This window comes from Leopardus geoffroyi, chromosome C2 (assembly GCF_018350155.1).
Source record: "Leopardus geoffroyi isolate Oge1 chromosome C2, O.geoffroyi_Oge1_pat1.0, whole genome shotgun sequence".
In the NCBI taxonomy this organism is placed as follows: Eukaryota; Metazoa; Chordata; class Mammalia; order Carnivora; family Felidae; genus Leopardus; species Leopardus geoffroyi.
In genome coordinates, this window is record NC_059333.1 from 91,243,763 (window position 1) to 91,258,564 (window position 14,802).

General features: G+C 36.0%; 1 protein-coding gene across 7 annotated transcripts in view; it reads right to left on the reverse strand.

Annotated features, from left to right (window-relative positions):
- The window catches only part of NAALADL2 (N-acetylated alpha-linked acidic dipeptidase like 2), a 1,353,416-nt gene that overhangs the window by 373,824 nt on the left and 964,790 nt on the right, over positions 1-14,802 (reverse strand). The window lies entirely within an intron of this gene.

The following is a 14,802-nucleotide window of genomic DNA, read 5'->3' on the forward strand; positions in this document are numbered from 1 at the left end:
TATTTCACCAAAATTAAGTCTTCTTTGAAGTCACAGAAAAGGCTGTAATGACACAATGAGAGACACGGCTATGCTTAGTATAGTACTAATGGTCCAGTTAATCAGCTAGGGTTTACTGTGAGGACAGGAACAGTGTCTTTGTTAGTTCTTATATTTAGAACTTCAAATAGCACTGGGCACAGTCATCTTTTAAGAGCTTTTTTATGATAATGGAGCTCAAACAAAATTCAAAATTATTCACTTTGGCCTAAATTTCCTTTCTAGCTACTTCATATAACATTCTTAAAGTCCAAGGATGTAACATTACACCCTGCACCACACATCAAGGACATTTTTGGTCATTCTTAGTCGACATTATGAATGTTTCTTAGAAGAGGTGGAAAATGGGTTGGATCTTAAAGTTAAATGTCCAAAAGTTGTTCTAGAGCAAGAACAGAACCCCTCCGCAATTCTATTTAATTCCATTTTTGTGGCAGTTGGGTTAGGATTGGAACAGAGAGCCCAACAGATCTGAGAAGGGACAGAGGATCCAAAATGTCCAGTTTCATGACTGGAACTATTCAAGGAATGGAAGAATTTCAGAGTGGTCAGGAAACCCTTGGTGTTTAATAGGGTACGTGAAATGAACCAGCAAGGCAAAGAGGCTTCAGCAGGCCTGAAGAGGGTAGGTGGGCCAGAAATGAGGGAGTGACTGATACTTGAAAAAGACAGTGATGAATTCAGTGGAAGCAAAAAAAATAAACTGCTAATGAATGGGTCAATGGAAAAGCAGGGTCCCATGACTAATCAGTGGTCAGCATGTCAGAGTTTGGCCCATGAAGTGAGTTTTCTTGACTCATTACAGGAAAATAAGAGTTCTTTTAAAAGTAGTGGATAGAGCACTGAAAACAATGACTAGAACTGTTTTATTTAGCTGCAGCTAAAGTGTCAAATGATCCTGGCTTTGACAAGACTTTTAGTACAACATGTAAGTTTCAAACTGTAAAGAAAATATTTATAAGGGCAATACTTCTAGGCAAAAGAATCAACATGATTAAACAAGCTGTAATGGGAAAGAAAAGGTGTGAAAAGTGAATGGCCAGTGGCCAATATTAACTGGAGATTACCATATATGTTGTAGATTAGGGCTAGAATTATAGAATCTTTGTTGAGGTAGGCCTTGTATATGATGGATGTAGAAGTGTGGAGAATTTTAGGTAGGCCCTAGGGATTTTGATAGGGTTTTGAGCAGAGAATTGGTACCATGGAAGTGGATTTTAGAAATATTGATCTGAGAGTGTTATGCAGGAAAAAAAAAAAGGCAAAAAGGGAAATACAATGAAAACAACAAAAATAGATCCCATTGTCCATACACAGAGCTTGTATTTAGCATATCTTACCTCATTGCATTTCCACACTTTACACGTGATACAATTTTCAACCTAGTTATTGTTATTTCTATTTTACAAACGTGACTCTGAAGCTCAGAAACTTTGAAATGCTTACAGTTGCATAGCTGACAAGCAACAGAAGTGGGCTCAGAGTCTGCTTCTTTCAGACTCTGAAATTAAGGGTCTGGTGTCAAAAGTGTTAGAAGCTGTAACAGTTTCTCAACAAGAAGTAATACCTGCATAAACTAGAATGTCTCTAGAAGCAGAAAGTAAAGAGTCATGTAAAAAAGCGTGAAAAAGTAGAATTGTCAACACTTAGCAACCCACTGAATGGAGTAGTGGCACTGAGGTGATAGAGAAAGCAATTAAAGTTTCAATCCTGGGTGTGTGGGAGAATGAAAGTCCTATGAGTGACACAGACAGATTCAGCAGGAAAAGTGTCCTGGAGGCAAAGAGAAGTCAGAATATTCTAAATAATTATATATAGCAGGTGGCTTCATTGGACAATTACTACTTTATAAATAACAGTACATAAAATAAATAAATAATGCATAAATAAAGCAAAAAATCCTCCTCACCAGTTCACATTACAGTTAACCCCACTGGTTGTTTTCGGAAAACTTTGCAAATGCCTGCACAATGACATCCTTTAAACTGCTGTCTCCCAGGCCATAAAGTGAGGACAAAGGCTGCCAAATATGTAGCTCAGGCTTCAGGATTAATGAGAGTGCCCATAAAGCGCTTTGAGCTCCACAGAATAGGTACAATATAAATGAGCCACATTATTCCAGTGACAAATACTATCCATATACTGCCCAATAAACCCCCCTAAAATGCGATGTCTTGTTGTTCCTTCTGATAGTGCATATTGTCCTGATAGCACTTCTTTTCATTCTTTTGAGGTTCCCATGGAAAAAAAAAAAAAAAAACAAACATTTGTGCTTCATGCCCAATTTGTGAAGTATACTGAGACACACAAATCAAATGATAATAGGATATTCTATGGTTACTTTCTCCTAGTACCTTTGGTATAAAATGAACAAAAAGAGCAATGCACTTACAAGGTTGTTTCAAAGAAAATATAAATCATATGAAAGCAAGATGGCTATTTTTAGAATGCTATATTCAAGTCAAATTCATTTTTCAGTACAAAAGAAGACATCAGCTACTTTCTGCATACATTTGTTGGAACTACCTGAAATTTCAAAATTATTTCATGTTTTAATAAAATACCAATGACATGCTAGATTTATAAGATCACATATTATATCTATACAACCTAGGCTGAAGCAGTGTTGATATTAAAATTTAATAGTTCTCCATAAGCAATAAGAAATTCTAAAAATTTAACTAATGTCACACTAATACCATATCATGATATAAAGATTCAAAACTCTAAATTTCTGCTTTAGTTATTGACAAAATAGTGCATAGCCTTTTTTAAATGTTTATTTATTTTTGAGAGTGTGAGAGAGAGACAGAGAGAGAGGCAGAGCATGAGAAGGGGAAGGGCAGAAAGAGGGGGAGACACAGAGAACATAAAGCAGCTTCAGGCCCTGAGCTGTCAGCACAGAGCCCAACGTGGGGCTCGAACTCACAAGCTGTGAGATCATGACCTGAACCAAAGTTGGTCATCCAACTGACTGAGCCATCCAGGTGCCCCAAAATGCATAGACTTTTTAAATATAGTTATGACAAATTTTCATGAATTCACTTCTATGCTAATCTTATATGTTTAACAATGTATGTAATCCTGAGATGGGAAAACCTCAGCAGGGAAATAATAATGGGTAGAGAAAGAAAATTACAGTTATTTTTTTAGTCTACCTCTAGGTAACAAAGATATAAATAAAATATAAGTAAGATGATAACATCTGTGAGACTCATCATATTAATTCTGGCTAGAAGACAAACTAGAATTCCATACAATTTACTTAATAATATGAATAGGAATTAAAACAAAAATATGAAAGGCTGTCTTTAATGTGAGATTGAAATGTTTAAGTTCTGGGCTTAATACTTTCAATTAGAGTATATTTCAAAATAAAACCATACAGATTTGTAAAAAGTCTTCATTGCTTTCAAGTTCCAAATTAACATACATATGTTACCACATTCACACATATGTATACACACATATGTATATACACATGTATATACACACATATGTGTATACACACATAACTCAAAGAATAAATAACATTAGTAGTTATTCTAAAATTTGTAGATTACTAGAAAATAATGTAATTTAGATTGCTGTTTCTCAAAGTATGATTCAAAGACCAAAGTTTATAAAATAATAATATTAAAAATGAAAAGATCATAAAATAATAAACTATATTTCTCTTTGTGGGTGGTAGGGACTTCTATCTTTTTAATTTTTTATTTTTTTAATGTTTATTTATCTTTGAGAGAGAGAGAGAGAGAGAGAGAGAGAGGAGGAGAGAGAGAGTAGGAGAGGGTAAAGAGAGAGGGAGACACAGAATCTAAAGCAGGCTCCAGGCTGAGCTGTCAGCACAGAGCCCAATGCGGGGCTCGAACTCATGAACTGTGAGATCATGTCCAGAACTGAAGTCAGACACTTAACTGATTGAGCCACTCAGACACTCTGGAACTTTTATTTTTTAATTATCTAAATAACATACATTAATGCAATCTTGCTACAAAAACAGGAACATTACAAATAAAGCTAAAAACCATTTTGGTCATGCCTCACTTTCACCCCCATACTACCACCCTATATATCTTAAACTTTATATTCCTTTCATATATACAGAATTTAAAAATAATTGTATATTATTATTTCATTGTCCTTTAGTTACAAAACATTGTAATATGTATATAAGGGTGGTATTTCTTGTCACTTAACAAAGATGTCTTAAAGACTTTTTTCATATAAGTTTGCAGAGATCTATTTTATCCTTTTTGAATACTGCACAGTGTATAATTCTAATATTATATAATTTATTTGGTCAATTCTAAGTTTTGCTATTGTAGTCAAACCTTCATGAATATCCTTGTTCATACATCCACTTTTACATATGTGAAGGTTTCTGTAAGGTTGTTATGGAGAAAAAGATTCCAGGTGAGAGGATATGGGAATTTTCAATTTTAATGCTTCCTGGTATATTATCCTCCCAGGTGTCTTAACCTATTTTCACTACCATTAGTACTATGGGATAGGGCCCATGTTTTCTATCCTCCCCAAACCTTCTTCGCAAGAGAAACCACATAATGTGAAAGTAAGAAGGAATAAAGTGCATTTGGGAAAGCAAAAGGGGTCAAGCATGACTGGAAAGATGTAAAAGAAGGTCATAGAATCATGAATAAGATCTTGGGCATGAAAAAGATCTTGGCTTTATTTTCAGAGGTCTCTCTGTTCCTCCCAGAGGATAATACATGTAATACTTTTATCCATACTTGTAAGGCCTAGATGTCATCTTAACTACCTCCAGCCCTATTGCCCTCTCTCTCCATCCCTCTCCAGAGGGAACCAATATCACAAATTTGATTTGGCTAAGCCCTTTAAATCCATACTCTGTATTTTAATATGTCACCTTAAGCAATCAAAACAAATCTGAGAACATGCTGATGGTGGAAAAAATCATATGGAAACACGTATACTATCATGGACTATCATTTTTAAAGAACAACAAATTTCAAAGAACAACAGCAGCACTAAACATTTTATATATAAGAGTGTAGCATGATTAGATTTGGGGTTGTAAAAGCTCATTTATAATATATTGCAGAATGGATTGGAAGTTATAAGATAGGAAGCAGTGAGATCATTTGAGAGGCAGCTACAGTCTTCCAGGTGAGAATTAATGTCGGCTTTGACCAGGGCAGAGACAGTAGAGATGGAAAAAAGCAGACGATTTAGAACTTATTTAGGAGGCAGAATCCCTAAGATGGATTGCAAAGTGGTAGGAGTTGAGAAGTAGAGGGAATCTAGGGAACTTCTGGATGGTGAGTGCTGGTCAAATTCTCCTCACCCTCCACATGGGCTGAACTCCTCAACCCCATTCCCACCCCCAACTGTCAACTCAGGTATCTCTCTGCCTTCCTGACCCAGTATAATTTCCTGTTCCAGTGTATATTTCTGAACTAAGAGAAGAGTCTCTGTTTTGCTGTATGACAAGCAGTAGTAACTGGTCTAGTGACTGGGAATTTTGCTCTTCTGAAAAGGAATGAAGTCTGAGATCTTTGAGAAAATGCAAACTTTTATACTGCAGTGGTTAAGCAATTTTTCATTTTAGTAGTACACATCTGAGAGTTTTTCTTTTTCATAAAAAAAAAAAACAACTTTTGTTGAGCAACTCTCATATTCTAGCTATATGCTAAAGGTAGAGTAGTGACACAAGTCAAGCTATATGTCACCATGGAGACTATGTCAAGTAAGAAGGCAGTTTTTAGAAGTATAAGATGTAAAAATGGGGTTGTAGATTTGGGGAAAGCTGGGAATGTTCTAGATCTAAACTTTCCTGATGATTACACTGCTATAAACATGAAACATTTAGTAATCTTTACACTTCAGATGAATGTCCTTTATGCTCTTCACTGTATGCATGGTTTCGGGGGGGGGGGGGGGTGGCGGGGATGTAGAAAAGATTGAGCTTGGGTCAGAACAATAACTCTCCATAAAAATACAGGTGAACAGTTAATATTCGAATATGAAAGAGATTGTACAATTCATGTTTCTACAACTTCCACTCTACAAATCTAAGAATGTATACAATCCTATACAAAAGTATGAATCTAATAGCATGAGGAACATTAAGCAGTATTTGGGTATAGATTAAAGTAAACTGAATTACTTGAATGTTTTTCTATCTGAGATGAGAAGTATAAAAGCAGATAAAATTATAAAATATGTCTATTGGAAATGCTAGTGAAATTTGGTCATTTACTCTGAAAAACAAGAGATCTAATATTTTTAAGGGTATGAAATGTACATCATACAGAATGATGAGCTATTCAAAGACAGAAACAAAACCATTTCAAGTTATGAATACCAAGTGAATTTTTACCTGCCACTGCTGTGAAATTGTACCTTTGCTGCCCTGTACATTGGGTGATTGGGCAGCCTGTTTTATCATTTTCCTGTCTAAAGGTAATTTTTAATACATAATATGTATTTTTAATATATATATGACATGTATCTGCCTGAGATCAGCACTTACAACAGTATATGGAGAAAGGGTAGTAAATCATTTGATATGTATATCATTGTTTCAGAAAGAATGTAAGAAAAGAAATTCATTAATGTTTAGAACTTTTTCATTTTCTATTTCCATACATATAAGGTATTCAGGGTGCTTAAAGTGTTGGAGGCACAAATATCTTAGCAATATGTTATATGAAAAACAATCCCAGAAAACTTCTAGAAATCATCTATTTCTTTCAGATGTTAATTGTTTCATCACTGTTAATTTTTAAAAATAATGTTTCAGAGCATGTTCAAAGTTGATTCAGCAGCTTCATCTTTTCTGAGTTCTAAAAGTAGTAAAGTAATTGGAAAGCAGCATAGATTCAAGAAATAACCTAACCAGTCACACTTTTTCTTCTGCCATAAACCCGAGACTACCAGAAGTGAAGTTTTCTGGCCTTAAATGTCAGACAGAGTTCAAAATCAGTCTGGCAATCTTTCAAAAATAATTACCTACTAAAACTCATCACAGGTCTGAACAAGGCATCTTGTCATCATGAGGTTGCTCAGGTCTCTTAGTCAGCACGTTCTGTTTTTACTCATCACAAAACCAAGGACAGACTTCTATCTCCTATAAATGTAACACTTTTCCTGACACCCTGTCAACTGCACAGGTACCATTAAAAATATTCATCTGCTGATCAGCTAATTCTTTTTTTTTAAGCAGCAAATAGGTATAAAGATATGAAGTTGAGTAAAAATAAATGCTGTTTGTTGGTAGGATGATAAATACACATTTATTATATTCAATATTTTGTACACTGAGCTCTTTATGTGGGAAAGGTTACGGTAGGAAGGTAGGAATATGGTTCTACCACAGCTACAATTGTCTCATCTTGTAATTGCAACTGTAGATTCAAACATTAATTACCCTAACAGCAATTGCCATAAATATTGCAACATGACTATCTGCATGCGCTCTTGCAGACATATGCAATCATACTCATTTATAGTCTGTGTGTGTATGTGGGGGGAGTGAACCTAAATGTAAAAAGACTGAACACGAGTAGAAGGAAATGACCAACAAACCTGTCTTTAAGTGAACCAAACCTTATCGATGCATGACAATAACAAAACATAAGTCACTGCTGATCTGCAGTGTTTTTCAGCTGGTATCAGAAGTATCATTTCAGTTCTCTGTGACAGATCCTATGTTCTTTCATATTCCATAAAATGAAAGTCTGAGGTTGCCAAACCCCAAATACTTTTCAGTCAGTTGTATCTGTCTCAGGATTTATCACCACAGAGAAGAGTTTCTTCCTTGGGGGCCAAATAAGGGGTTTGGTCAGAGGATGACTTAAATGTGTTTATATTCTAACACAATATAGTATTTTGACTGTCTCTACATATTTATATGGATGATTGTAGGTTTTTGTTTTGTTTTCAATGTGGGAATACAATTATCTAAGAATACTAGAAAATAATATTACTCAACAAAATAAGAATGTGCGATGTTACATAATGCAGTTATATAGGATTTTATCTGAATTCTTATGATCTGTCATCCTAAAATCACAGCTACAAATAGAAATGGGAATCACAGACTCAAAGGCTTGTGGGGCTAACTGAAAACAAAATGTGTAAATCAGGCTTTTGTAGAACTAACAGAAATGGTGGGGTTATGGCAACTCAAGCCCAAAGAGCCACTAACACATTCAAACTCTATGTCAAAACAACCATGACCAAACCAATGCCAACATACTGACAGTCAACCAAAGCACCTCTGTGGGTTATATTTGGCTTTAAACTATTATGAAGTAGCATATTTTTCTAATGAATGTGTAAATAGTCATTTACGCCGCTGCTCTGCAATGGTCAAGGCCGAGGGCCAGTTGATATCATGTGAATTATCAGACATTGTTTCTGACAGCGGGTTTGCAATTTCTTCATCTGAGTGGAAGGTATTTGCCAACAGAAATTTTAACCAAACTGTTTCAATCATTGTCATCGCTCTCAAGTGAAGGCTCAAGCTGCAAACTTGCCACAAAACATATTATTGAATGAGTGTGGTTACCAAGATTTGTTAATTTGCTCATTATTCAAAATTTCATTGCACTTTCAACCATGGGGGTCACCATCCTTGTGTGAAAGAAGACTCAAAATAAAGTAAACACTGCTAAGAGAGCCATTCAAAACAGAGCTGAAAGGACACTGAGGAAGTAGGGACCTTGGTACTTCTCCTGTTTCAATTCTTGGTACACCACCAGCTTTTGACTTTTGTCAATTGCAACTTGACCACTTCCTGGACACATCCTTCTACTTTACGCTGAAACTGAAATAATATAACACCTGTTAGCTAACTAGATTATATTGTATTCCATAATCAGTTTACATTGTCCCTTTAAGTCAACACCAAACACAATTCTTTCAAAACAAGTTATGTCACCTTGTGGTTTTTGTCTTTATAAGCCTACACTCTTCACTTTCAATTTCAGCACACTTGGGTTTCTGTGGATTCTGTGTCTCTTAAATTACAATCCCTTATACTCCAAATAAGCACTTTGGTTGCTTTACTGACTCTTCTTGATAAACACCTAAATACCAATGGGACTCATCTTCACATTTATTTCAGGTGTATTGTAAGGAAAAAAAAAAACAACTTCATGGCAGATATTTGCTCTAGGTAAACTTATACTTGTGTTTAACAGGAAATTATTGTATTTCTATGATGAATCAACTGTTTCATTTACAATTGTATTCAATAATGTAACTCCAGGAAGCATTGCTACTTGCTGGGAGCAAGGTGACTGAAGGACCAGGAGAAGCGATAAAGGGGTAAGGTTACACAATAGCCTATTTAAAATATAGATCATCTTGGGTAGATAAAGTCACAGAGACCATCCTCAGAGACGTACATTTATTTGTATGTCCTATAGCACCTTCACACCACCTATTTGAAGCTCATCTTAATTCTCTACTCCTCCCCTTATTGCACCTGCCCTTCTTTTCTACTGTTTCCATATCAGCGAGTGGTTCCATTATGCTCTTAGCAATGCAAACCAGAAATGTCTGTGTCATCATTTGATCTATGACTTTTCCTCACACTTTACATCCAATCAATCCCCAAGTTTAATAGATTCCACCTCCTAAATATCTCTTGAATCCACTTATATTTCACTCTACTCCTACAGTAGTTAGTCTACCATTGCATATCAGCTGGAAACTGATAATTCCCTCCAAACTTTAGGTTGCAAAAGAATCACCTTGGTGTCTATTTAAAATTATAAGCATTCTCCTAAACTCATAAGTAAAGGAAGATGGGAATAATTAGTAGACACTCAGGTATTTAAGTGCCAGTGCTTGGCCTTTCTATACTGTTATGCAATTAAAAATATAAAAGCAAAAACAAACTTAAAATAAGAAGAAAAAAAAGATCCCTGTTATAAAAAGGGAAGGAGACTCCCCTCTTCTTTTTCTTAGAATACTTACCTTTATAAAACTTGTAATAGTGAATTAGTTTCCTGTTCCTTTGAAAGGTATTTCAGTCTTTTCTAAAGCTACATAAGCCTCTTGCAAGTTTTATAATCCTGGGGTATTTTTCTCAAAGACCTAGAACTGTCTTTGAAATGCAATCATCAAGGAAGATAACACCCAATTTCTTTGAGAGGATAGCAGGCTAACTTCAGCTGGTGTCTGGTCCAAGCTGCAAGCCTACCTCTTGCCATAAAGATATGAGAAATCTATTTTTCCTCTGTATAAAGGTGATTAGCAAACACAGGTGGCCACCCCAAACAGTAGGTGAATTTAAGATGAACTATGTGTGACAAATGGTGCTGTCAAGTCCTCTTACCTGAGGACAAGATATTGTTTACCTTGAGCAAATGTATGCAATGGGTTGTATCTGCTCAGCTACATAAAAGCGTAAAATTTATTTCTGCCTTTGCAATCTCTTTAGCAGATTGCCTGTGATGTACATCGCATCCTGGCTTAATGTTTATTCAGTAATAAAACAGTTTTCTTTCTATCTTTGTAGAGAGGATTTCTAGGTTGCCAGAGGATTTTGTTTTTAATTATATTTCCTCAACAAGAAACAGTCTATGTAAGATTATTCTGCTACTTTAAAAGGTAAATTAACTGAAGGGCAGTGGTATATACAGAATGGAAAAACCACTGTAGCTTAATGCAGATATGTTGGAACTGTTTCAAAATTATTCATTGCACGTAGCATAGATTCCTGGGACAGGAACAAGTTTTAAGGTATGATCCTCAACTAATAACCTTTTCCATCTCTCCTTCCGTAAAGACTTAATTGCAAAACCTTTTGAATTTTTTCTTTTGTACTCATAACACCATAAGGTCAAAAACATGATTTGCTGCCTTTCATCTATACAAACGCTTCATTCTACAGAGTCCTACAGAGGTTAAATGACATGCAATAAAATCTGCAGTCTGCACCATGACCTATGAGGAGGAGCCTCCTTCACGCTGACCTTCCTCCCTACCACTTCGTCACTTTCCTCCAGCCTTGCTTGACCTTTTGCTATTCTTCTATCATAGCAGATAAGCTCCTGCCCCAGACTGTTTGCATTTGTTATCTCAGGCCTAGAAATGCTTTCTTTCAAATATCTGTGGGTCACTCACTCATTTCCCTCAGTTTTTTCCCCTCATGTTTCCCTCTCTATCAAAGTCATCCTCAATAACGCAATAGAAATACATATAAAACCTCCCCCATACACACCCATAACCACACTCTCTGTCTCTGTCTCTCTCTCCCCTCTTACTCTGCTTTAGGTTTTTCATAGTATTTATTGTAATCCTAACTTGTATTTGGTTGAAAATGAATGAATGAGTGAGTGAATCGTACTGTAACTTAAGGGTGTGACTATCCCAGTTACTTTCAAATTCTATGATTTTCATTTGTTTGAATTTTTGTGTATTCCTTCTAAACACATAAAGTTCTTTCAAATAACATCAAACAAGACCCCAAGAGTTAATCCAGGAAAAAACTGAAGTTATATCCTCACATTCTAATGAAGTATATAAAAGATAGATGATTTGGAAAAGAAAAATCAATGTTTCTGCTATACCCATTCAAACCTCATAGACTTCAAATAAATTCTATTGGATAATAAACCCCAGGAAACAGACTTGGCCCATTCTCTGTCCCACATAAAGTATACCACTGGTCTTAAACTTTAGTGTGTCCCATAATTACCTGGAAGGTGTATTAAAATATAAATTTCCAGTCCCACGTCCAGAGCTCTGGTTCAGTAGTTATGGGGTGGGGCCTGAGAATTTATACTTTGAATACATTCCTAGGTTATTACACTATTGCTTTATGAACTTTACTTTGAGAGCTATTATCAAGGTAAAGACCCTATAACGTGGTATTTAGTATATGTAACCACTTTATCTACCCTAGGAAATGGGCCTTACATGGAAGTGTTGTCTGTGTCTGAACTGTATATGGATTCAAAGAGTAATAATATCTACAACATGATTTAAGAAAATATTCTTGGGGCGCCTAGGTGACTCAGTTCAGTTAGGTGTCTGACTTAAGCTCAGGTCACGATCTTGTGGTCTGTGGGTTTGAGTCCTGCATTGGGCTCTATGCTGACAGCAGCCTGGAGCCTGGTTCGGCTCTCTCTCTGCCCCTCCCCCACTCATGCTCTGTCTCTTTCCATCTCTCAAAAATGAATAAACGTTAAAACATTTTTAAAAAAGAAAATATTCTTAATCTTGGAAATATAACTTATTTTATTATGCAAAGAAAACAAATAATAAATGCTGAAATGAAACAAGGCAAAACCTATTCCATATTTGTCCATAAATATACTATTACTTTCTTATTACCTAATAATTAATTGCTTAAATAATTACTTAAAATCTTTAAGTTTGAGCGGAAAATTTCTACTCTTAATTTGTTATGCATAAAAAAATATAATCACCTGTATATGTGGGATCAAAACAGGCAAGCAAATATATTACAAATGAATGGTAATATTTCATGTCTTCACAAAGGTCATTCACTGTTTTTTTTAGTTTTGCTGAGGCATAACTGATATACAAAAAATGCACACACTTAATGTATACACCTCTATGAGTCTGGACATATGTATCAGCCTATGATACTATCACCACAATTAACGTCCTGAACATATTCATCACTTCCAGATCTTTCACTGGTTTTATTGCCAGTTATAAATCCAACCCCTGATCCTCGCTTTTTAATTCCTTCCTTAAAGAGACAAATTGGAATATTAAAACTTAGAGCAATTTTAAGAAATGATATTGTCTAAGCACTTAATATGTTCAACTTTAGAAAAAGGAGGTGTTTAACTTTACAATGCTTTTCCAATATGGGTATTAGAACTTGAGTATATGCTAACTTTTGAAACAATTGTGCTTTCAAAAATGCTTTCAAAAGTTTTTGTTTATTAACTTTGGCTATTAACAGAAATAAATTTTGAAATTTCAAATTTATAGATTATATATTCCAAAAGAATCTGCAGGGGCGCCTGGGTGGCTCAGTCAGTTGGGTGTCTGACTTTGGCTCAGGTCGTGATCTTGCACTTCGTGGGTTCGAGCCCCGTGTCGGGCTCTGTGCTGACAACTCAGAGCCTGGAGTCTACTTAGGATTCAGTGTCTCCTTCTCTCTCTGTCCCTCCCCCGCTCATGCCCTGTTTCTGTCTCTTAAAAATCAATAAACATTAAAAAATTAAACAAAAATAAAAAGAATCTCCAAATTTAAAACAAACGTTGACCCAAACTGTACATCTACCACCTTGCCTGGTCTTGATGAATATCTCAACTCTGAAACACTCGACAACTTTAAATCAAGGTTGTAATCACTCACAACTCTTGCTTCTATTCTGTGACCCTCTGTGAATACAGGAATTTAAGTTCAGGAACCCAAAGGGTATCATCCAAGCAGTTCTCACCTCAGCAAAAGTGGAAGATGTATAGGGCCACATTACACAGAGTTGTAACAGGGCCAAAACATGCAGAAGAGGTAAGAATCAGAAGGGGATCAGAGTATACCACACCAAAATAGGCCATTTTGATGTAAGGATTGTTTAGGGCTAAAGGCAATTAGCTCTTTGCCTGCTCCTTTCTGTCTAAAAGCAGTATATAAATACCCCTTGGTAAAATTAACATAAAGTTTTACTTGCAAAGGAGTCTCCCTTTCCCCTATCAGGAAGAAGAGGATGATTCTTAATAAGCAACTTGAATCTGCTTAATAAATATCACTAAACCACCCTTCTCTTGCATTGGTTTCACCTATTTACCCTCCCACAATTTACCACTCTTAGAAATGCAGGGGCGCCTGGGTGGCGCAGTCGGTTAAGCGTCCGACTTCAGCCAGGTCACGATCTCGCGGTCCGGGAGTTCGAGCCCCGCGTCAGGCTCTGGGCTGATGGCTCAGAGCCTGGAGCCTGTTTCCGATTCTGTGTCTCCCTCTCTCTCTGCCCCTCCCCCGTTCATGCTCTGTCTCTCTCTGTCCCAAAAATAAATAAACGTTGAAAAAAAAAAAAAAAAGAAATGCAAATATATCCCCATTCCTGTAATTACTTCACAATTTTTGTTCTGTTAAAATTGCACATATGCCCCCATATTTAACCTCATCTTTGGAGTTTTTACTCCTTTTCTGTGAGATTCCCACATGCATACAAAGTAAACCACTTCTCCCATCAATGTGTCTTTTATCAGTTTGATTCACAGACTCTGGGAACTGAAACTAAAAAAGAAGGGCATTTTCCCCCTCCCCTATATATGCAAGTACTTAAGAAGATAGGTATTATTTTAATGATAGTAAAGGTATGGGAAATCATCTAAATGCTGCCATGTCTAGCTTTATAAGGCTTCGTGAGTGGTGCTGATGAGTAGCCTTAGTTGAAAGACATTCACTGGGTTATTAGGCCAGTGTATGGATTTTGTATATGAGGAAATCAAGTCCTGGCAAATCTAATCTAATCTGTTCCTTACATCTGATGGAAACATTCAAAAGATTTTTTTTTTTTTTTTTAATTTTCAAAGAGATCTAGGGGCACCTGGTGGCTGGGTCAGTTAAGCATCAGACTCTCAATTAAGGCTCAGGTCATGGTTTCATGGTTCATGGGACCAAGCCCTGCATCAGGCTCTGTGCTGACAGGGTGGAGCCTGCTTGCAATTCTCTCTCCCTCTTTCTACCACTCTCCTGCTCACACTCTCTTTCTCTCTGTCTCTCAAAATGAATAAATAAATTAAAAAAAAATAAATTTTCAAAGGGATCTTTTCTGGTTT